The following is a 22,097-nucleotide window of genomic DNA, read 5'->3' on the forward strand; positions in this document are numbered from 1 at the left end:
CTCCCTCAATGCAGCAGAGACCCCCAAACACGGGTGTCTGTCCATGGAGGGACTCAACCAGCAGTTAAAGTCACCCACTATCAGAAGCGGTAGATCCGGTTTGCCCTCCAAATATGTCAGCAGTAGTCGGAGTACTGCCACCAAAAACGGCGGGGGTACATACACACAAGCTAGAATACAATGTACTTTTCCCACTCGGCAATGCAAAAAAATAAATCGGCCCTCGGTATCAACGCAGACATCAATTTCCTGAAAATCTATAGAGTTGTGAATCATTACACTCACACCCCTGGAATAGGAGGTGTGAGTGGAATGATAGGCCCTGCCCACCCATGCATATCTAAGGCAACATTTTGTTTCATTGGTTAAATGCGTTTCTTACATACATAAAATCATAGGATGATATTTCTTCATACATGTAGATACCATCATGCGCTTAAGTGGGGAGCCCAACCCTCTGACATTCCAAGACACTATTGGTAATTCAGCCATCTAAAAAAAGCAGGCATATCTTCAAGGAGAAATGCAATATTAAACCAGAGTATGGAGAATATGATAGATGCAAGTCTCCTTGGTCAGGCAAATTCAGGGGTCCCCCCTGCCACACAGACAAAATGGATACAGGCCTCAAATACAGTTTCCAAGTACGGGGTATGATGTCAGAGTAGGTGGAAGCCACCTCGGAAGTGTCAGGAAATGCGGAGTCCTGCGACCATAGCGCAGTTGCGTGCAGGTATAGCTTTTGGTAGAAGTAAAAAAAAAGGGGAAGATAATGCAGAAAAAAACCCAAAAAAAACAGGCTGTCAACAGGACAAACCCATGATTGAAAACTAGAAACAGGAACCAACATGGTGATCTTGATTTACCTCTTATATAGAGGAAGCGCATTTTTTCTTGTCTACTTCACAAGATAGCTCACAAGTCACATGGTAATATAATGTCTCCCAGCAGCATAATACTGGGGATTTCCCCTGAAGTGCAGATTTTGCCCGTCGGCAGAAAAAGGTGTACAAAGGGAAATAGGGGCATGTATTCATGCAAGCAAAAAAGAGGGGGGGGGGGGGAACCCCAACAACACCCAGGGGGCAATAAGTGAGCTTCCAAAAACTTTCCTGTAGTAATCCTATGAAGGTCTCCGGAAGGGGCTCAATGAAGACTGAGTCAAGCCAGTCTTTCTCCATTTTCATCCCTAGCACGGTGGCGTAGGGCCTGTTCGTTGCGATCCAACCACAAGGCCGCATCCTGGGCCAGCTCAAAGAAATGGGACTGTCTATTTGCTGTAACTCTGAGTTTGGCTGGGTACAACATAGCATAAGGTAGCTGCAAAGCTCGCAGACGCCTCTTAACATCCGAGAATTTGGCTCTGGATTTCTGCACCTCCGCCGAGAAGTCTGGGTAGAACGACACTATGACCCCATTTACCTGTATATTGGCTTTTTCCCGTGCGTTTCTCAACACCGCTTCCCCATCTCGATAATGCAGAAGCCAGCCCAGTATAGGTCTGGGGGGAGCTCCTGGTTGCGGCGGGCGGCCCGGTGTGCGATGTGCCCATTCAACTGTAAAGAAAGGGGAAAAAGCTTCCTTCCCAAATATCTCAATCAGCCATGTTTCAACAAAAGCGGTTATGTCTCTCCCCTCCGTTCTCTCGGGCAGTCCTACAATACAGATATTATTGCAACTTAAGCGATTTTCCATATCATCAGCTCTATTAGTGTCTTTGGCAAGTTGATAAGCAGCATGGGCCTCACGAGCGACTGGCTGGAGTCTGTCTTCTACCTCACTGACTCTGCTCTCCACAGCAATCATGCGCTCTCTGATTTTTTGCAAGTCCTGCCTTAGAAGGGAGACATCTTCTCTCAGCCCTCCAAATTGCTCCTTAAGTATGTCAGCCAGAGTGGGTTGCACTGTGTCCTCAGTGTCAGCAGGAAGGAGGAGGGGTTGTTCTGTCTGAAAGGCTATGTCTTCATACCCTTCAGTGTGTAGTGTATCATGTGTTAATGTCTCATGAACTGCCACATGTGCCCGCTCAGCCCCCCCATTTCTCGATCCTGGAGACCCCCCAACTTTTGGGCATAGTACAGCATGTCTTTCAGTGGGTCCTCACCTGGAGCTTCTGTGTCCCCTTGCTGGGGCCTCCCTTGAGCTTGTCACTACCTCGCAGTGTGCGCTGTGCCAGGGCCGCGGCGGCGCCATCTTGGAATTCGGAGGTCATGATTTCCTCCCCTTTCCTTGCCTTCCCCTGGGTGCAGAGAGCTGGCGGTTGATCCAGGAGGGTGAGGGGGTCTGGAACTAGCTGCTGGGAAGCCGTTTTGTGGCCGCGGATCGCTGCTGGGAGAGGATCAAATGGCGGTGCTGCTGTGGAGCTGTGAGATTCACGTCCTCTCACATGCCGGTGTTGGCCACGCCCCCCCCCATATGTGTTCTTTATTCCTTACTTTTTCTATTTATGGGAGACAATTGCACTTTTGTGTCAATACCATTAGATTTTGTATAATCCCCTTTTTTATTGGAAAATAATAAATATTATTGGAAAAGAAAAGAGATTGGTGCACTAAATACATTACTTTACAGGTGATAACCAGCGGGAGGTGCCAGTGAAGGGGTTAATGTACTGGTCAGATACAGTGGCAGGTTGAAGGTGAAGGGTGGGCAGGATCAGGGAGGTGACGGGTTGATAGTACTGGTCACTAGGGACTGCATTATAGTGTGTGTGTGTGGGCCCATTCATAAATACACAATCTCTTGCCTTCTCCTCTAGTAAGGGGAAGGGAAGAGACCAGCAAATTTAACACTACCGAGAGATTAGTCATCACAGCAAACACATGGCACCCAGCCCCTCGGATCGGCGGAGTACATTATACAATGTACCCTTTTACTTATTCACACAGGGAAAAGCCGTTACCTGGGTGCCCCTTAATGTTAAAGGGGGCTTCCAGATTCTGATATAATCCCTGCCCACAGACCGCCACAACCAACAGGCCTGAGTTATGGGAAAAGGCCCATTTACCTCATCAACATGGAGACAAGGTGCCTTGCCCCAAGTTACCTATCTCTTGTTAAGGGCATGTGGCTTGGTAGGTTTCAGAATGTGGAATGGCAGGCTCATCCCCACTAACTTTTCTTGCCTGCCAGGCTGCTCGGTTTAAGGGTCTGGTATGGAATTTGGAGAGGCCACATTCTGTTTTTTGGCATTGGGTCCCCCACAAAATTCATACCAGGCCCGAAGGGCATGGTATAGATTGTGGGGGAACCCCTTCGCCAGTTTTTTCCCCCCTCTTAACATTGTCCCCGTTCCATGGTTTATATTCACCTGCTGGAAATTCCTGGCCGACAGCTAAATGAGCCAGGAGGCAGGGATGAGTCATTAATAGTTAAGGTACCGATGGGTGCCACTGCTAAATGTTTCACTTCCTGTTGCAGCCGGAGGCCCGGTCTGCGATTAAAAAAAAAAAAAAAAAAAAAAAGTAAAAAAACTAGCTAAATACTGCAAAATAAAAAAAAATTAACACTTTTCAATTAACACTTGTTTTTTGACATCAGAATTCAAGCGGTATTTAACCACTTGCTAACCGGCTAACGCCTATATACGTCGGCAGAATGGCACCGCTGGGCGAACTGCCGTACCGTACGGTGGCTCCTTTGAGAGCTGCAGTCTGAATACTTAGGACCATGTGATATTTCAGTTTTTCTTTTTTAATAAATCTGCAAAAATGTCAACAATTCTGTCTTTTTCTGTCAATATTGGGGTGCTGTGTGTACATTAATGAGGAAAAAAAAATGAACTTAAATGATTTTAGCAAATGGCTGCAATATAACAAAGAGTGAAAAATGTAAGGGGGTCTGAATACTTTCCGTCCCCACTGTATATCAGCCTAAACTGATGAAGAAATTTGTTTTTTTTAAATTTGGGGATATTTATTATAGCAAAAAGTAAAAAATATTGTTTTTTTTCAAAATAGTGTCTCTTTTTTGTTTATAGCGTAAAAAATAAAAACCGCAAAGGTGATCAAATACCACCAAAAGAAGGCTCTATTTGTGGGAAAAAAAGACGTCAAATTTTATTTGGATACAATGTCGCACGACCGCGCAATTGTCAGTAAAAGCACAGAGCTGTACCGCGATAAATGGCCTGGTCAGGAATTTCAGTGAATTGACCCAACAATATCAAAATATGCTCATGTATGATCTGTGGATCATCAATGCCCAGCCTTCAACCTGGTCTCTGCCACTTTCTGCTAAGTAAAAAAGATGGCAGGAAACATTTCAGGTAAGTACACTAACAACATTTAAATCAGTTTTATTTAAAATAAGGGGCAACTAAATCATAGTAAGTTTCTTTTTTTATATATTCAAATACAGTTCCATTTTAAATAATTGTGAATGATGGCTACAATGGTCATGAGCTTTTTAGACGTTACCATTTCAGCTTTAGTTCTGCCATTTTCTTACAACTAATTCTAGTCACAAGAGCACTATTCTGAGTTTTCTAACATAAGGACACATTATAAAAAACAAATAGGGGAATTTATCAAAATTGAATCATACAGAAACTGCAGCAGCTGTGCATAGCATCCAAACAGCTTCTATCTTCAGCTTGTTCAGTTAAACTTTGAAAATGAAAGATAGAAGCTGACTGGTTGCCATTCACATCTGCTCCAGATTGTGGCTGCTCCCGTTTTAATACATTTCCCTCAATGTATTTATTGAATTAAGCAAATGATCTTTTAAAGAGGAACTTCAGTCTGCTCGTATAATTTGTAATAAAAACATCTTTGCCATTCTGAAGCTTCCCTCTAACCACTTTGCATATTATTTTATATATACTTTGACTGTACTTGCCAAATATGCTGCAGAAATCTCCCTCCACTGAGTCTGGCTGCAATCATTTTAACTGTGGGCAGATGAAGCTGCTGCCCGTTTACTTCCTGGATTTACACAGACACACACCTCCAGCTCTGCAGCTCTCATTGGCCCTCTTATCACTCATCCCCCCTCCCTTCCTGGCAAACTCGCAAGAGAGAGAGAGAGCGCTGTGCATGATGTTATAAGCCTTAATGACCAGACAAGAAACAGGAAGTGGGCTGTATAAGGTATTTACTGGCAGAAATTTGTTTTACTATCCAAAGTTAAAACAACAAGGGCAGAGGATTTAATAGATGGAAAGATGAAAAAATGACTGAAGTTCCCCTTTAAATCCAATAAACCAGAGAGACCAGAGAATAATTATCATTCTGCTAGATTAAACTGAACTGCAAAAACAGATACTCAATTGGTGACAATGCTAATTCTTCAAAACATTTTGCAGTATAGAATCATGTGAAAAAGTACACCCCATGGAAATTGGTGATGTTTTTCAACTTATTTGAACAGGCGAACTTTAGAATTTGATTCAAAACAGTCCTTTTTAATCATTTAGTCATCAAACAAGTGCAAAGGGAGTAGTAAATACATTATTGGCCTCTTCAGAAGCTGGCACTGCCCCCTTTAGCTGAAATTAATTCTTGTTGACGTTTTGCATAACTGCCCACCGGTCGCTGACATTTTTCAGACCACCCCTCCATGCAAAATTCCTTTACTTGCAATGTACTGAGGGGGTATAGTAAAAAGATTATATATATATATATATATATATATATATATATATATATATATATATATATATATATATATGCACACACACATATACAGGGCTTTATTTCAGGGGGAACTTGGTGGAACTCAGTTCCACCACCTCTGGCTCAGACCCTTTGGTGCCTGCCCACCACAATCACTTGTAAACACAAAAGTCTGGTTTCTGTGTTTACAAGTGACAGCTCTGCACTCTGTATGTAATGCAATCCTGGTATTTAATGCTCCTTTAAGACCCTCCTACTGTTTTTGTGAATTTTAACTGAACACACCCACTATCTGATGTGATTTGGAGGGTGTGTGTAGGGGGAGGGGTTTTGTGGGGCCGTGGTTAAGTTCCAGCACCTATTGTTTGAGGAAAAAAAAGCCGTGTGTGTGTGTGTGTGTGTGTGTGTGTGTGTGTGTGTGTGTGTGTATATATATATACACACACACACATACATATTTATATACACACATATATATATTTACATACATACACACATATACACTATATTGCCAAAAGCATTGAGACGCCTGCCTTTACACGCACATGAACTTTAATGGCATCCCAGTCATAGTCTGTAGGGTCCAATCCTGAGTTGGCCCACCCTTTGCAGCTATAACAGCTTCAACTCTTCTGGGAAGGCCGTCTACAAGATTTAAGAGTGTGTCTATGGGAATGTTTGACCATTTTTTTGACAGGTACCCATCACCCAATTCCAGGAGATGGTGCCGTGGTGACCTTGGCCCCCTCCCTCCACCGCCGGGCCAGTTAGAAAGTGCAGCGTTCTTCGCGCATGCTCTGTAGGGAACCGGCTGTGAAGCCGAAAGGCTTCACTGCCACTTTCCCTTACCATTAATGGCGGTATCAGCACCCGAGAGCCGAATGGAAAATCGTCTGCGGTGCCAACATTGTGGGATCGATGGACAGGTAAGTGTTATAATATTAAAGGTCAGCAGCTACAGTATTTGTATAAATAAAATAAAATAAAAAAAATATGTGCATACTTTCGGATTACTACTTTCGTGTCCTATTATATTTAGTGCTTTAATGCAATATGATCTCACTCTATTTCATTTTGTTACCTCTCCACCTTTCATTTCAATCTACCCTTCTTTCTGTGATTCCATTACATGTTGGCCATCCCCTGCCTAATTTACTATTATAACTTATTCTCTTCCTTTAATGACACCAATCATCTCTCCAGTGTGCCTCCCAGAAGAGGAAAAAAAGAAAAAAAAAAAAAAAACCCACCTCCTCCCCACCAGATGCATCCCACAGACTATCTGCTCCATAATGCAGCATTGCCCCCCCAAAGGGTTTAATCAACCCCCATTTCTGAGGAGTAATACAGCCATCCTGCCCATGTATCTTTAAATGTATTCTGTTGGTCTTTAACCATATGTATCCATCTCTCTGCATCCATTATTTTTTCTACCGGCCTTCTCTAATCCATTATGGTGGGACATCCAGACTGTTTCCCAAATCTAGGTATCGATATTTTGGCTGCATTTAGCAAATGGGGAGTAACGTTTCTCTTATAAAACCTAGCATATGATGGTATCCCATGAAAAAGAAAATGTAATGGAGAGAATTCTATAGGTCTAAGTGTTAATCTTTTGAAATGCCACCATAAATGCAGAAATGAACCCCTTTGGTTACATCCCCTCCAGCAGTTAACATCCGTCGATGGATATATCTGAGCCAATCGAGCCGGTGTACAATACCATCTTGTCAGGAACTTGCAAGACATCTCCTGTATATGGGAACTTATTGAAGTATGGTGCGTCGCTCCCATCAGCCTTTTAATTTGCTCTGATGTAAAATTATAGCCCAGTTCTCTTTCCCATTCTCAAATGAAATAGGGAGTTGTCATATTTTAAGGTGCTCAGAACCAGCCTATACATTGGAGACAACATATGACCCGGCTCTGTTAAGTTAACACACCATTCCTCAAAAGTAGTAAGCGGGTTCACTGGCCTAATCTGGTGCTACCACTTATTGAACAAGTCTGTCAGTTGACGGTATTTCCATACAGCCATTGGTACTTCCCCCAGCATTCGAACCAAATCCACCAATAGAAGCAATTTATCCAGGGGCCACGCCAGCGCAATTACCCTCCCCCCATGCCCCAGTGATCTGAACTCCATATCTCTTCCCCCAGGGAAATCCTTCCAATGGTGTTATAGGGGATATTGGGAGGGGGGGCAAACTTTCCCGTACTGTTCATTCTATCCCAAATGGATAGTGTTGTCTTCGTCAATGGTGATGCATATTCCGACAACCCCCTATAAGAAACCGGAATTCAGGGGGCTCTGGCCAAGTTCCTACCTGCTAATGTTTTCTCCAAGGAAACACAAATTTTACTAGCAGAGTCATTGCACCAGTCCATTATACGAACCAGGGCCATGGCTCTATAATAAAACGATATATCCGTGAGTCTCACCCCACCCTCCCGTTTTGGTCTCCTCAAAATCTCGTGTGCCAACCTGGGATGTTTATCTCCCCACACAAAGCTCATAAAAGCCCTTCGTATTTGTTTAAAATTATATCTGTGGGAGTGTTATGGGTACGGTATGTAAAATGTAAATAAGCCTGGGAATTGCACTCACATTTTAAGCGCGTTTAGCCTGCCAAACCATGTCAGAGTATGACTTCTCCACTTTTGTAAGTCTTTTATTATGGATACCATCGAGGGTCCATAGTTTAGATCTTATAGGCGCTTTATATCTGAAGAGATATAAATCCCCAAGTAGAATATATAATCAAGGCGCCAAACAAAAGGAAACAATTGTTGCAAGGCGGTCTTCATCCTTAAAGGCACATGGCTCGACATCAACACTGATTTCTGAATGTTTATTTTAAAATTAGATATAAGGCCAAACCTGTATTTCCCACACTCTTGAGGAGAGGAGAGGTACAACAGTAGATCATCTACATAAGCTGAGATCTTATGTTCCGTTGATCCAATACAAATCCCCTTGATCTTCCCATTTACTCTAATCGTGCGCAGAAAGGTCTCCAGTACCATAGCAAATAACAATGGGGACAGTGGGCATCCCTGCCTAGTCCCAATCCATATCTCAAAATAATCTGATAGTCTACCATTAACTTTAACCCTAGCTCTAGGATCCGCATACAGTGCCGTCACCCATCCCATCATCCGCTCTCTCAGACCCATCTCCCTCAAAACTCAGACCACAAACTGCCACCCCACCCTATCGAATGCCTTTTCAGCATCCATTGAAATTACTACACTCAGGGTCTGGTTCGGTCCATTATGCATTCAATGCAATACATGCAGGGCCCAAATAGTATTATATCTAGCCTCTCGGGCCTTCATAAACCCTCTTTGATCTGGGTCAATCAATTTAACTATATGTTCTTGTAACCTTGGGGCCAGAATTTTAGCCAGGAGCTTAGTGTCAGAGTTAAGGAGGGAGATGGGTCTGTAGCTGGCACAGCACTGAGGGTCTTTCCCTACCTTCAGAACCGTCACATAAGCCTACAGTGCCTCTGGAGGCAATGGGTTAGAGACCGAGATAGAGTTAAGGTATCTGCAAAGAGGAGCCAACAGGATTGAGGAAAACCTTTTATAATACATATTTGTGAAACCATGAAGTTTCGCTCAGCCCAATTCTTCAATGGAGATTGCTTTTTCCATTTCCTTCAAGGCCACAAATGGAATGGCCTGTAGCCCTTAGGCCTCAAGATATTTCCGAATTCTATCCAAACGTCCACCCTCCTCCGTCCCCACAGGAACTAAGTCTATGTTATATAGAGATGCATAAAAGGGATGAAACTCAGCTGCTATTGCTTGGGAATCCACTATCTTCCAATTGCCTGTCTTTATAGTGTGAACATGGCATGAATCCTGTTTGTTTAGTTGTCTAGCCAATAATCTCCCACCCTTATTCCCCTGTTCATAGAATTGGTGGGCAAAGTATCTATGTTTATTTTGAACTTTTCGATTGAGAAGCTGTTTTAAGTCTGCCCGGAGTTTCTCCAGTCTCTGTGCGTCCCCAGGTTTTAAAGAGGCATTAAACCCCGGTAGGTTTTACTTCTTCTTTATTTACCTGCAAAGGTAAAGTATAATGGGCTACTATGCATTGCATAATAGCCCATTATGTGTCACTTACCTGAAACCGAAGCCTGCAATGTCACTGTTGTCTCCACTAGCAGCGAGTGTCCATCTTCAATCCCTCTACCTTCCAGGGTTGCGAATTTCGGCTCTGTGACTGTCAGGAGTCGCGTGACGTCACTGATACGTGCGGGAGCTGCCAGTCACGGCATGACCCCTATTAGAAATGGCACAATGCGCCCTTTCTAAAGTGCGCATGCGCCAAAGTCTTTAGCTCTCGACTTTTTTGTAAATATCTCCTAAAAGGTAGAGGTTTAGGAGATATTTCAAGCTCCTACAGGTAATCCTTAATATAGGCTTATCTGTAGGTAAAAGTGGTTGTACAGGGTGTTTTTTAATACGCGAACCCATTGAAATGAACTCCCCTCTGATGACCGCCTTGTGGCCTTCCCGTACCACTTGGTCAGACACCACCTCTGATATATTGGTCTCAAAATATAATGCTAATATACAGGACAAGGACTCCACATTCTGTTTATCATCCAAAATAGATTAATTCAATCGCCATGTTCTTTCCAGGCGCACAATCGATGCCGATAAACTTACTGGAGAATGGTGATTGACTCAATAGTTGATGAATTTACATAATTCAGATAATATTGATCGATCAACAACATATCGATCCTTGAATATACATTGTGTATTTTGGAGTAATAACTGAAATCCGTGTCTCGCTCATGCAGTACCCTCCAACTATCCACCAAATGCAGAGAGCTCTTAATGCCTTTTCCTGGACCTCCCCATATCAGCCTACTATGGGTCAGCTCCGCCCCCTCTGACCCCTCCAGGACCACCTCTTTTCTAGCCCATAAAAGGGCGGCTGTCTGCCCACACCAGTGTTCTTTTTTCGTCCTCGCTCCAGACGCCTTTTAAAGTTTATTCTTATTTATTTTTTTCTTCTCCATCCATCCATCCTGTCAGTTTCAGCCTCTCCCGGTTCAGAAGACCCCCCCCATATAGGCTGTAAATCTCCTGAGGAGGTGGGTTCCCATGGTGTTGGGATTGTATGGTACAGTATAAATGACTGTGTATTACTGGCAAAGGTCACTGGCAGTATAAATGACTGTATATACCTTCGTTAGGCAAGTGCTGGCACTCTCTCCTTCCATGTTTTTGTGTGTTCAGACAGTTGTTTGGCTCGGTCACCGCCTCCACATGTACTCCTTTCAGGAAGCTCAGAGTTGAGCAGGTGAGGTCAGAGGTAGCTTCCTCTTTGGGTTGCCTAGCAAACATCAGAATGCTCACTGCTGATTTGCAGCAGCCTCTGTCCTCTAGGCTGATCTCAGTCTCCAGCTGGTTAATCTGCTACTCTGCTCTGGTAAGCCTCCTTCCGGGTCTCATTACTTTCTGCTGTGTAAGGGCTCCTTCACACGGACGCGCAGCTGGATAGACGCCTGTTGTCACAGCATTCCAGATCTCCCTCGCTCTTACCCGACTTTAGTCACTCGGACCCAAGCCAAGAGAATCATCGCCTCCAAAGAAACAGCAAAGATACTACCCGTATTTAAAGAAACCGTTACCTTACTTCCCAATTCATTTCTGAAATTAAAAAAGTAATTGACAATGAGTGGGGTGGTCCTGAGAAGAAGCTCAATTTGCATAATGGAGTATCGAAGCTGTACCCCTTGGGACACTACGCCTAAGGTGGATGCTTCATTACATGTATTCGCCCACCACATTACACTTCCGCTGGAGGATTTGGTCTCTTTTAGGGATCCTATGGATTGCAAAATAAACAAACACAGACCTAAAAAGGTTGTATAGTTTAGCTGCAGCAGCCTGCAGACCGGCGGTAGCACTCACCCCTGTGGCAGCAGCACTTGGGCTGGGTTCGCACCTGTGCGTTTTTTAGTGCTTTTTGCGGATTAGCACTACCGTCCATTTATCATAGTCTCCTATGGAACACGTTCTGTGGTGCGGTTCTGTGGAATGCGCTGGGAGTGCATGGGTGTGAATCCAGCCTTAGAGTGTGGGTAGCGGAGCTGGTGGATGGATGTTTGGATGAAAGTCTGGGAAGTGGCAGTTCTTCTCTTTTGCAGTTTTTAAGACTGCTGTAGAGTTGTGGCTGAAGTGGCTGTCGACCAGGTCAAGATGACAGCAAAGATAATGGCTCATTCCATCACAGCCCGCAGAGCCTTATGGTTGAAGCTTTGGTCGGCCCATAAGGCTTCTCAGCACATTCTGTTCTGTTCCATTTGACGGGAAGCTACTCTTCAGCAAGACTTAGAATCAGCCATTCAGCGGGTTTCCGGCGACAAATCTGGCCTAATCCCAGAAGAGAAAAAGACACAGCAGCCCTTTCGGTTTAACAAGGGACCCAAAGAAGGATTCAGAGAGGCCAGGACTTACAGACAGTTTTTCAAACAGTGGAGGGGAGCTGGTTCAACCTTCCAGAAACCTTCCAAGCCCAGGGCTAACAAAGCTCCTGGGGCTGTGTTTCCACTGCTGCGTCCCCAAAGCCGTGCAATTTACACTGCGACTTTGCTGTGCAATTTGTGATGCAATGTCATTCGACCTGTGAGAACAAGTCGCACAGATGTCGGAACAAAGTAGTCGATGCGACTTAAGTCGTACCAATTAGAACGGGGACCATTGAAATACATGGGTTTTGACTTGTCATGCGACTTCGCATGTGTCAGGTTGCACAACAACTTGCAGTAGTGGAAACAGAGCCTGAGGCTTCAAAGTCCTTCTGAAGCTGTCTCCGCTTAACCCTCTCAAGTAGGAGCAAGACTAGCCCAATTCAGGGGGGGGGGGGGGGGCGGACAAATTACATGATGCCTGGATTGTAGCCGTCATTCGATCACGTTATAGTCTCGAGTTCAGAACAAGGCCCCCTCAGACCTTGTTCATAGAAACTGGACTTCCTACGGATTTGGAAAGGAGGCAATGTTTGCAAGGTTATATAGGGGAGCTGTTGGCAGCAAGGGCCATCCTTCCGGTTCCAAGGCACGAATTGGGTCAAAGAGTATGTTCCCCTCTGTTTTTGGTCCCAGAGGCTTCAGGGGGTTTCGGACCAGTTTTGACCTCAAAGTCCTGAATTCTTACATGAAGGTTCCACCATTCAAAATGGAGTCATCAGAAACGATCGTTTCGGTTGTAGAGTCAGGAGACTGGATGGTTTTCATCGATCTGGCGGATGCGTATCTTCGTGTCTCCATAGACGCATCTCACCATCGCTTTCTCAGGCCTTCCCTGGAAGGCTCTTATTTTCATTTTTAATCTCTCCCATTCTCTGTACAACTCCGAGAACGTTTTTAAAGGGAGTGCAAATATTCCATTATCTAGACGACATGCTACTTCTGGGTCCGTCAAATGAGCTCCTTCTAGTTCATGTGAATTCACCTGCAAAACACTATCTCGTTTCAGTTGGTTTATCAACTTTCGGAAGAGCCAGATGCATCTGACCCAAATGTTGGAGTATTTAGTAGTACAATTCAACACGGATCGGGGTCGTGTTTCTCTTCCTCAGAGGAAGGTCCAGGAGATCCAGTCTCAGACAAAGCAGTGATGACCAGGCCTTCTATGATGCTGAAGGAATGCATGCAGCATCTGGGGGTTTTTATCAGCCACAGTTCCAGTAGTCCCGTGGGTCAGGTGGCGCAGAAGGAGGTTTCAATGCAAATTTCTTCTTCAGTGGGATCGTCTGCCAATTCCGATAATCTGGTCCCTGGTTGGTGGCCAGTAGCTCGCAATCTTTCCCGCGGAGTTTTGTTGAAGGCCTCAGAACCAATGGTGGGGTCGATCAATGCCAGTCTGGCAGGCTGCAGGGCACACTGCCTGGGACAGCAGGTTCAAGGCCAATGGAACCTTTGTGGGGCGAAGAGTTCAAATTTCCTGGGATTGGATGCTCTCAGACGCGCTCTTAGCGTTCCAACCTATGTTGCGAGGTCGAGCTGTCAAGATTCTTTTGGACAACAAAACTACGGTGGCTTATGCATCTCATCAAGGGGGCACAAGAAGTCACCCTCTCCTTCAGGTGGCACTGTCAATCTTCCTATGCACAGAGAAGAATCTCGGCTCTCTTACAGCACCTTAACTCCCAGGGCCTGGCAATGTTTTAGCAGATCGCTTGAATCGAGGCTTTGAGGATCACAACAAATGGGGCCTCAACCCCAAGTACCTACGCAAGATTGGGTCAGGGTGCTCTGTCCAGGTCTTGGAACTTCCCCTTGGTGTATGTGTTCCCGCCACTTCCATTGGCTCTCAAAATCCTGCTGAAGATTCAGCGGGAAAGGGTCACAGCAATAGTAGTCCTACCTTACTGGCTCGGGGAGCTGTGGTTCCCTCTGGCTTGGAGGATAAAGTTGGGCTCACCAATCCCTCTGCCTCCTTGTCAAAATCTCCTTCTGCAGAGTGGGGCCTGACACCCGAACCGCAGGAGGATAAAGTTAATGATATTATTACAGGATCCTCAGAACGAATGTAACCTATCACCGGATCTGGAATACTACGGAAAGGGGTTGGGACCTTGGATCTCCTTCAGTATCTAACATTTTGGAGTTTCTGCAGAGTAGTCTCCAAGGGTTAGCTTATAATTCCCTGAAGGGTCAAATCCCTGCCTTGTCAGCTATGTCGTGTAGAAGATATGCTCTACATCCGTTGGTAATCTGATTTTTAGGGGCAGCCATAGAATGGGGCCTAAAAAGGGTATATGCCAGCAACATCCAGAATTGTGTCTTCCTGGTTTGTCAAGACTGTGCATATTGCATACAAAAAGCTGGGCCTTCCTGCTCCTTCAGAGATCAAAGCACACCCAATTTATCCGTCGCGAGGCAGGGTTTTTTTGAACACTGGTGTGGGCAGACAGCCGCCCTTTTATGGGCTAGAAAAGAGGTGGTCCTGGAGGTGTCAGAGCTGACCCATAGAAGGCTGACATGGGGAGGATCCAGGAAAGGAAAATTACGGGAAGTATGGATAACAATTTTCCCTAATGAGACACAAAGGTGTCTAGACTAGGGTCCAATGTTAAAATCCCCTCCCATAACCAATAGACCTTCCCGAAACTTCCCCAGGATATATAAAGTTTTAGAAATTTAACGGTATGGCTATTGGGAGCATATATAATAGCTAGGGTATAACACTGGCCCTGGATCTTTCCTTTAACAAAAAGAAAGCGGCCCTCAGGATCTACTAGGGGACATTGTTTGTGTATAGCTATTATAACGCCTCTAGCCCTAGGAATGGGTGAAGGTGCATGAAACCATTGATTATATGGAAAGAGAGGCATACGAGGGGTTGACCCTGCCACTAAGTGCGTCTCTTGCAAAAAAAAAAAAAAAAAAACTCTCTGTCTGACATGTGTCCGCTGACACCTGCCACTCCATAGTAGAGACTAGAGTGTCTGATTTGTTACAAAAGGGGCCTTACAGTCTAAAATGTTTTGCTTGGCATGGAGTGATGACACGCTGGCAGGCACCAGAGAAACCTTATATATGGCTTTGATTAAACAAGCTTTGTTGACCATTGTTTAATAAGCATGGTCTACATTATATAGTTCTAGAGGCTACACTTTAATCTTATGTCAGCACCAAATTTCACAATCATTCAAGTTCACATTTATTTGCACTGGATGGTGATCTTCACATCATTGAAGATTACTTTAATGAACTTGTTTTTCTTTTTTCTTTCACTTTTTTGTTTTTGATATGAAATGGGACTCTTTTTATTATACAAAATGGATGAATGGTTATTTAATTTATTGTATTTTAATTCATTTAGTGCCACATTTTTTTAATCTATTTTGGTTGTTTATTCGGTATTACAAATTGTTTGTAGGCTGCTTTATCCTAATATTCATTTTTTTTCCCCAAACGTTTACCTTAACCCCAGCGTGGAATTATCTTGACTCTATAATTTACAGTATTTGTAGGTTTCATTGCATAGACTGCCCATTTCAAATCCTTTGTGTTTTGTTAGTGTGCTTCACCCCAATATTGTAATTTGAAAATCTATTTCTGGCTCAGTTTTAACTTTTGGATAAATGCCATCATAGCCTGATCAAGCATTTTTTGATATGATACACAATTTATAGTTACCTCAAAGACTGTAGGCCGCCCAGGCCCTGAATCAGCAAAGCAATGCTAAAATGTTGAGGTTCTTAACCACTTGCCGACCGCCTAACGCACATATACGGCGGCAGAATGGCATGGGCAGGCAGAATCACGTACCTGTACGTGATCTGCCTCCCGCGGGCGGGGGGTCCGATCGGACCCCCCCGGTGCCAGCGGCGGTCGGCATTTGACTGGGAGCGTCGGGAGGCGAGGGGGAGACCATCCGATCGTGGCCCCCCCCTCGCGATCGCTCCCAGCCAATCGGAATCCTCCCCTGCCTGTGTGTAGTTTCACACAGGCAGAGGATGTGATGTCATCTCTCCTCGGCTTGGCAGTTTCCGTCCCAGCGCCGAGGAGAGAAGACATGTGAGTGCACAACACACACACACACACACACACACACACACACACACACACACACACATACACACAGTAGAACATGCCAGGCATACTTTACACCCCCGATCCCCCCCCAATCACCCCCCCCTGTCACAAACTGACAGCAAGCAGTATTTTTTTTTTTTTTTTTCTGATTACTGCATGGTGTCAGTTTGTGACAGTTACAGTGTTAGGGCAATGAGTATTACCCCCCTTTAGGTCTAGGATACCCCCCTAACCCCCCCTAATAAAGTTTTAACCCCTTGATCACCTGCTGTCACCAGTGTCATTAAGCGATCATTTTTCTGATCGCTGTATTAGTGTCGCTGGTGACGCTAGTTAGGGAGGTAAATATTTAGGTTCGCCGTCAGCGTTTTATAGCGACAGGGGCCCCCATATACTACCTAATAAATGTTTTAACCCCTTGATTGCCCCCTAGTTAACCCTTTCACCACTGATCACCGTATAACCGTTATGGGTGACGCTGGTTAGTTCGTTTATTTTTTATAGTGTCAGGGCACCCGCCGTTTATTACCTAATAAAGGTTTAGCCCCCTGATCGCCCGGCGGTGATATGCGTCGCCCCAGGCAGCGTCAGATTAGCGCCAGTACCGCTAACACCCACGCACGCACCGTACACCTCCCTTAGTGGTATAGTATCTGATCGGATCAATATCTGATCTGATCAGATCTATACTAGCGTCCCCAGCAGTTTAGGGTTCCCACAAACGCAGTGTTAGCGGGATCAGCCCAGATACCTGCTAGCACCTGCGTTTTGCCCCTCCGCCCGGCCCAGCCCAGCCCACCCAAGTGCAGTATCGATCGATCACTGACACTTACAAAACACTAAACGCATAACTGCAGCGTTCGCAGAGTCAGGCCTGATCCCTGCGATCGCTAACAGTTTTTTTGGTAGCGTTTTGGTGAACTGGCAAGCACCAGCGGCCTAGTACACCCCGGTCGTAGTCAAACCCGCACTGCAGTAACACTTGGTGACGTGGCGAGTCCCATAAGTGCAGTTCAAGCTGGTGAGGTGGCAAGCACAAGTAGTGTCCCGCTGCCACCAAAAAGACAAACACAGGCCCGTCGTGCCCATAATGCCCTTCCTGCTGCATTCGCCAATCCTAATTGGGAACCCACCGCTTCTGCAGCGCCCGTACTTCCCCCATTCACATCCCCAACCAAATGCAGTCGGCTGCATGAGAGGCATTTTCTTTATGTCCTCCCGAGTACCCCTACCCAACGAACCCCCAAAAAAGATGTCGTGTCTGCAGCAAGCGCGAATATAGGCGTGACACCCTCTATTATTGTCCCTCCTGTCCTGACAATCCTGGTCTTTGCATTGGTGAATGTTTTGAATGCTACCATTCACTAGTTGAGTATTAGCGTAGGGTACAGCATTGCACAGACTAGGCACACTTTCACAGGGTCTCCCAAGATGCCATCGCATTTTGAGAGACCCGAACCTGGAACCGGTTACAGTTATAAAAGTTAGTTACAAAAAAAAGTGTAAAAAAAAAAAAAAAAAACACAAAAATATAAAATAAAAAAAAAAATAGTTGTCGTTTTATTGTTCTCTCTCTCTCTATTCTCTCTCTATTGTTCTGCTCTTTTTTACTGTATTCTATTCTGCAATGTTTTATTGTTATGTTTTATCATGCTTGCTTTTCAGATATGCAATTTTTTATACCTTACCGTTTACTGTGCTTTATTGTTAACCATTTTTTTGTCTTCAGGTACGCCATTCACGACTTTGAGTGGTTATACCAGAATGATGCCTGCAGGTTTAGGTATCATCTTGGTATCATTCTTTTCAGCCAGCGATCGGCTTTCATGTAAAAGCAATCCTAGCAGCCAATTAGCCTCTACACTGCTTTTACAAGCAGTAGGAGGGAATGCCCCCCCCCCCCAACGTCTTCCGTGTTTTTCTCTGGCTCTTCTGTCTCAACAGGGAACCTGAGAATGCAGCCGGTGATTCAGCCAGCTGACCATAGAGCTGATCAGAGACCAGAGTGGCTCCAAACATCTCTATGGCCTAAGAAACCGGAAGCTACGAGCATTTTATGACTTAGATTTCGCTGGATGTAAACAGCGCCATTGGGAAATTGGGAAAGCATTTTATCACACCGATCTTGGTGTGGTCAGATGCTTTGAGGGCAGAGGAGAAATCTAGGGTCTAATAGACCCCAATTTTTGCAAAAAAGAGTACCTGTCACTACCTATTGCTATGATAGGGGATATTTACATTCCCTGAGATAACAATAAAAATGATTTAAAAAAAAAAAATGAAAGGAACAGTTTAAAAATAAGATAAAAAAATAATAATAATAAAGAAAAAAAAAAAAAAAAAGCACCCCTGTCCCCCCTGCTCTCGCGCTAAGGCAAACGCAAGCGTCGGTCTGGCGTCAAATGTAAACAGCAATTGCACCATGCATGTGAGGTATCACCGCGAACGTCAGATCGAGGGCAGTAATTTTAGCAGTAGACCTCCTCTGTAAATCTAAAGTGGTAACCTGTAAAGGCTTTTAAAGGCTTTTAAAAATGTATTTAGTTTGTCGCCACTGCACGTTTGTGCGCAATTTTAAAGCATGTCATGTTTGGTATCCATGTACTCGGCCTAAGATCATGTTTTTTATTTCATCAAACATTTGGGCAATATAGTGTGTTTTAGTGCATTAAAATTTAAAAAAGTGTGTTTTTTCCCCAAAAAATGCGTTTGAAAAATCGCTGCGCAAATACTGTGTGAAAAAAAAAAATGAAACACCCACCATTTTAATCTGTAGGGCATTTGCTTTAAAAAAATATATAATGTTTGGGGGTTCAAAGTAATTTTCTTGCAAAAAAAAATTATTTTTTTATGTAATCAAAAAGTGTCAGAAAGGGCTTTGTCTTCAAGTGGTTAGAAGAGTGGGTGATGTGTGACATAAGCTTCTAGATGTTGTGCATAAAATGCCAGGACAGTTCAAAACCCCCCCAAATGACACCATTTTGGAAAGTAGACACCCCAAGCTATTTGCTGAGAGGCATGTCGAGTCCATGGAATATTTTATATTGTGACACAAGTTGCGGGAAAGAGACAATTTTTTTTTTTTTTTTTGCGCAAAGTTGTCACTAAATGATATATTGCTCAAACATGCCATGGGAATATGTGAAATTACACCCCAAAATACATTCTGTTGCTTCTCCTGAGTACGGGGATACCACATGTGTGAGACTTTTTGGGAGCCTAGCCGCGTACAGGACCCCGAAAACCAAGCACCGCCTTCAGGCTTTCTAAGGCCGTAAATTTTTGATTTCACTCTTCACTGCCTATCACAGTCTCGGAGGCCATGGAATGCCCAGGTGGCAAAAAAAAAACCCCAAATGACCCCATTTTGGAAAGTAGACACCCCAAGCTATTTGATGAGAGGTATAGTGAGTATTTTGCAGACCTCACTTTTTGTCACAAAGTTCTGAAAATTGAAAAAAGAAAAAAAAAAATTTTTTTTTCTCGTCTTTCTTTATTTTTCAAAAACAAATGAGAGCTGCAAAATACTCACCATGCCTCTCAGCAAATAGCTTGGGGTGTCTACTTTCCAAAATGGGGTCATTTGGGGGGGGTTTGTGCCACCTGGGCATTCCATGGCCTCCGAAACTGTGATAGGTAGTGAGGAGTAAAATCAAAAATGTACGCCCTTAGAAATCCTGAAGGCAGTGATTGGTTTTCGGGGCCCCGTACACGGCTAGGCTCCCAAAAAGTCCCACACATGTGGTATCCCCGTACTCAGGAGAAGCAGCTAAATGTATTTTGGGGTGCAATTCCACATATGCCCATGGCCTGTGTGAGCAATATATCATTTAGTGACAACTTTGTGCAAAAAAAAAAAAAAAAATGTGTCACTTTCCCGCAACTTGTGTCAAAATATAAAATATTCCATGGACTCAACATGCCTCAAAGCAAATAGCTTGGGGTGTCTACTTTCCAAAATGGGGTCATTTGGGGGGGTTTTATGCCATCTGGGCATTTTATGGCCTTCAAAACTGTGATAGGTAGTGAGGAGTAAAATCAAAAATGTACGCCCTTAGAAATCCTGAAGGCAGTGATTGGTTTTCGGGGCCCCGTACGCGGCTAGGCTCCCAAAAAGTCCCACACATGTGGTATCCCCATACTCAGGAGAAGCAGCTAAATGTATTTTGGGGTGCAATTCCAAATATGCCCATGGCCTGTGTGAGCAATATATCATTTAGTGACAACTTTTTGTAATTTTTTTTTTTTTTTGTCATTATTCAATCACTTGGGACAAAAAAAATGAATATTCAATGGGCTCAACATGCCTCTCAGCAAATTCCTTGGGGTGTCTACTTTCCAAAATGGGGTCATTTGTGGGGGTTTTGTACTGCCCTGCCATTTTAGCACCTCAAGAAATGACATAGGCAGTCATAAATTAAAGGCTGTGTAAATTCCAGAAAATGTACCCTAGTTTGTAGGCGCTATAACTTTTGCGCAAACCAATAAATATACACTTATTGACATTTTTTCTACCAAAGACATGTGGCCGAATACATTTTGGCCTAAATGTATGACTAAAATTGAGTTTATTGGATTTTTTTTAGAACAAAAAGTAGAAAATATCATTTTTTTTCAAAATTTTCAGTCTTTTTCCGTGTATAGCGCAAAAAATAAAAACGGCAGAGGTGATCAAATACCATCAAAAGAAAGCTCTATTTGTTGGAAGAAAAGGACGCAAATTTCGTTTGGGTACAGCATTGCATGACCGCGCAATTAGCAGTTAAAGCGACGCAGTGCCGAATTGTAAAAAGTGCTCTGGTCAGGAAGGGGGTAAAACCTTCCGGGGCTGAAGTGGTTAAAAGACTTTAAATATTTACTATCATCAAAGGAGTTGGCACCTCGATGTAGTGCAGCAAAACAAACGGTACAAGAGGGGGATAGAATCCAGCACAGAAACGTTGATGCGTTTTAGCCCCCACGGCCTTACTTACTACGTACGGGTTATGAGTAAAGTGTGTGGGGGCTCTTTTGATTATGGTATTGGAGAGGCTTGCAGAGGCTATGTGCAGGGCACTGATGTGAAGCTCTACCTCACAGGATCAGGTTTTCAGGGTTTGCAACGCTGTCCCGTTTGTTTACATCTTACATTTAACATTACCTTCTTCGCTGTCAAAAACATTTTTTCCCACACATTTTCAAATGAATATTTTAGGCCTTAAGATTTCTTCAGACCCCCAAAATATATTTTCTAAAAACAGAGACCCTATAAAATAAAATGGTGTCAGTTGCAATTCGTTGTGTCACATGATCATTGCAATACTGAACAATAAAATCTGTATGTAGGGGTATGTTTAGAGGGCTGTGTTATCCCTACACCCTCTGTTGAAGCAAATCAAGCAAAGACTGTGCTCAATTAGCTGCTACTCTGGGGCAGAGCATCCAGGGAATATTCAGCTCTGATCCCAAAAGGGGGGGCAGTTGAGCACTTCCTTCCAGGTTCATTTTCACAGAGTGTATTAGCAAACAAATGTTCATTAATTTGCCTCTGTCCTGCTCCATCCTTTGTTCTGGGCACTCCGGAAGGACAAGTAAACCTAAGACACATGGTGCGCAAAGGGAAGGGGTTGGTATGGTTCTGATCGAGTGGCTGTAAGGCAGCCTAGATCATTTCTACTAAACCCAACAGCTGGGAGAAAAAAATGTAATCTCCTGGCTGCTATAGTTTGTTTACAGGCTGGTGCCAAACATTAATAGTACAGAAATGGTTAGCTCTTAGGCTGTATTTGATGGCTGCCCAGTCCTGGATAAATATTCATTCCTTTGAAATCCATGTCACTTGTAGATTATGTTCCTTACTGTGGATTACTTTCAAATAGTTTTGTTAAATCTCCTGTAAGACTCCTAACCCTCTTTCTAGGAGCCTCAG

At 44.0% G+C, this 22,097-nt stretch overlaps 1 protein-coding gene across 1 annotated transcript in view; it reads right to left on the reverse strand.

The window, feature by feature from the left end:
- The window catches only part of PALS1 (protein associated with LIN7 1, MAGUK p55 family member), a 282,364-nt gene that overhangs the window by 139,351 nt on the left and 120,916 nt on the right, over nucleotides 1-22,097 (reverse strand). The window lies entirely within an intron of this gene.

Source organism: Aquarana catesbeiana, linkage group LG13, assembly GCF_042186555.1.
Source record: "Aquarana catesbeiana isolate 2022-GZ linkage group LG13, ASM4218655v1, whole genome shotgun sequence".
Taxonomy (NCBI): domain Eukaryota; kingdom Metazoa; phylum Chordata; class Amphibia; order Anura; family Ranidae; genus Aquarana; species Aquarana catesbeiana.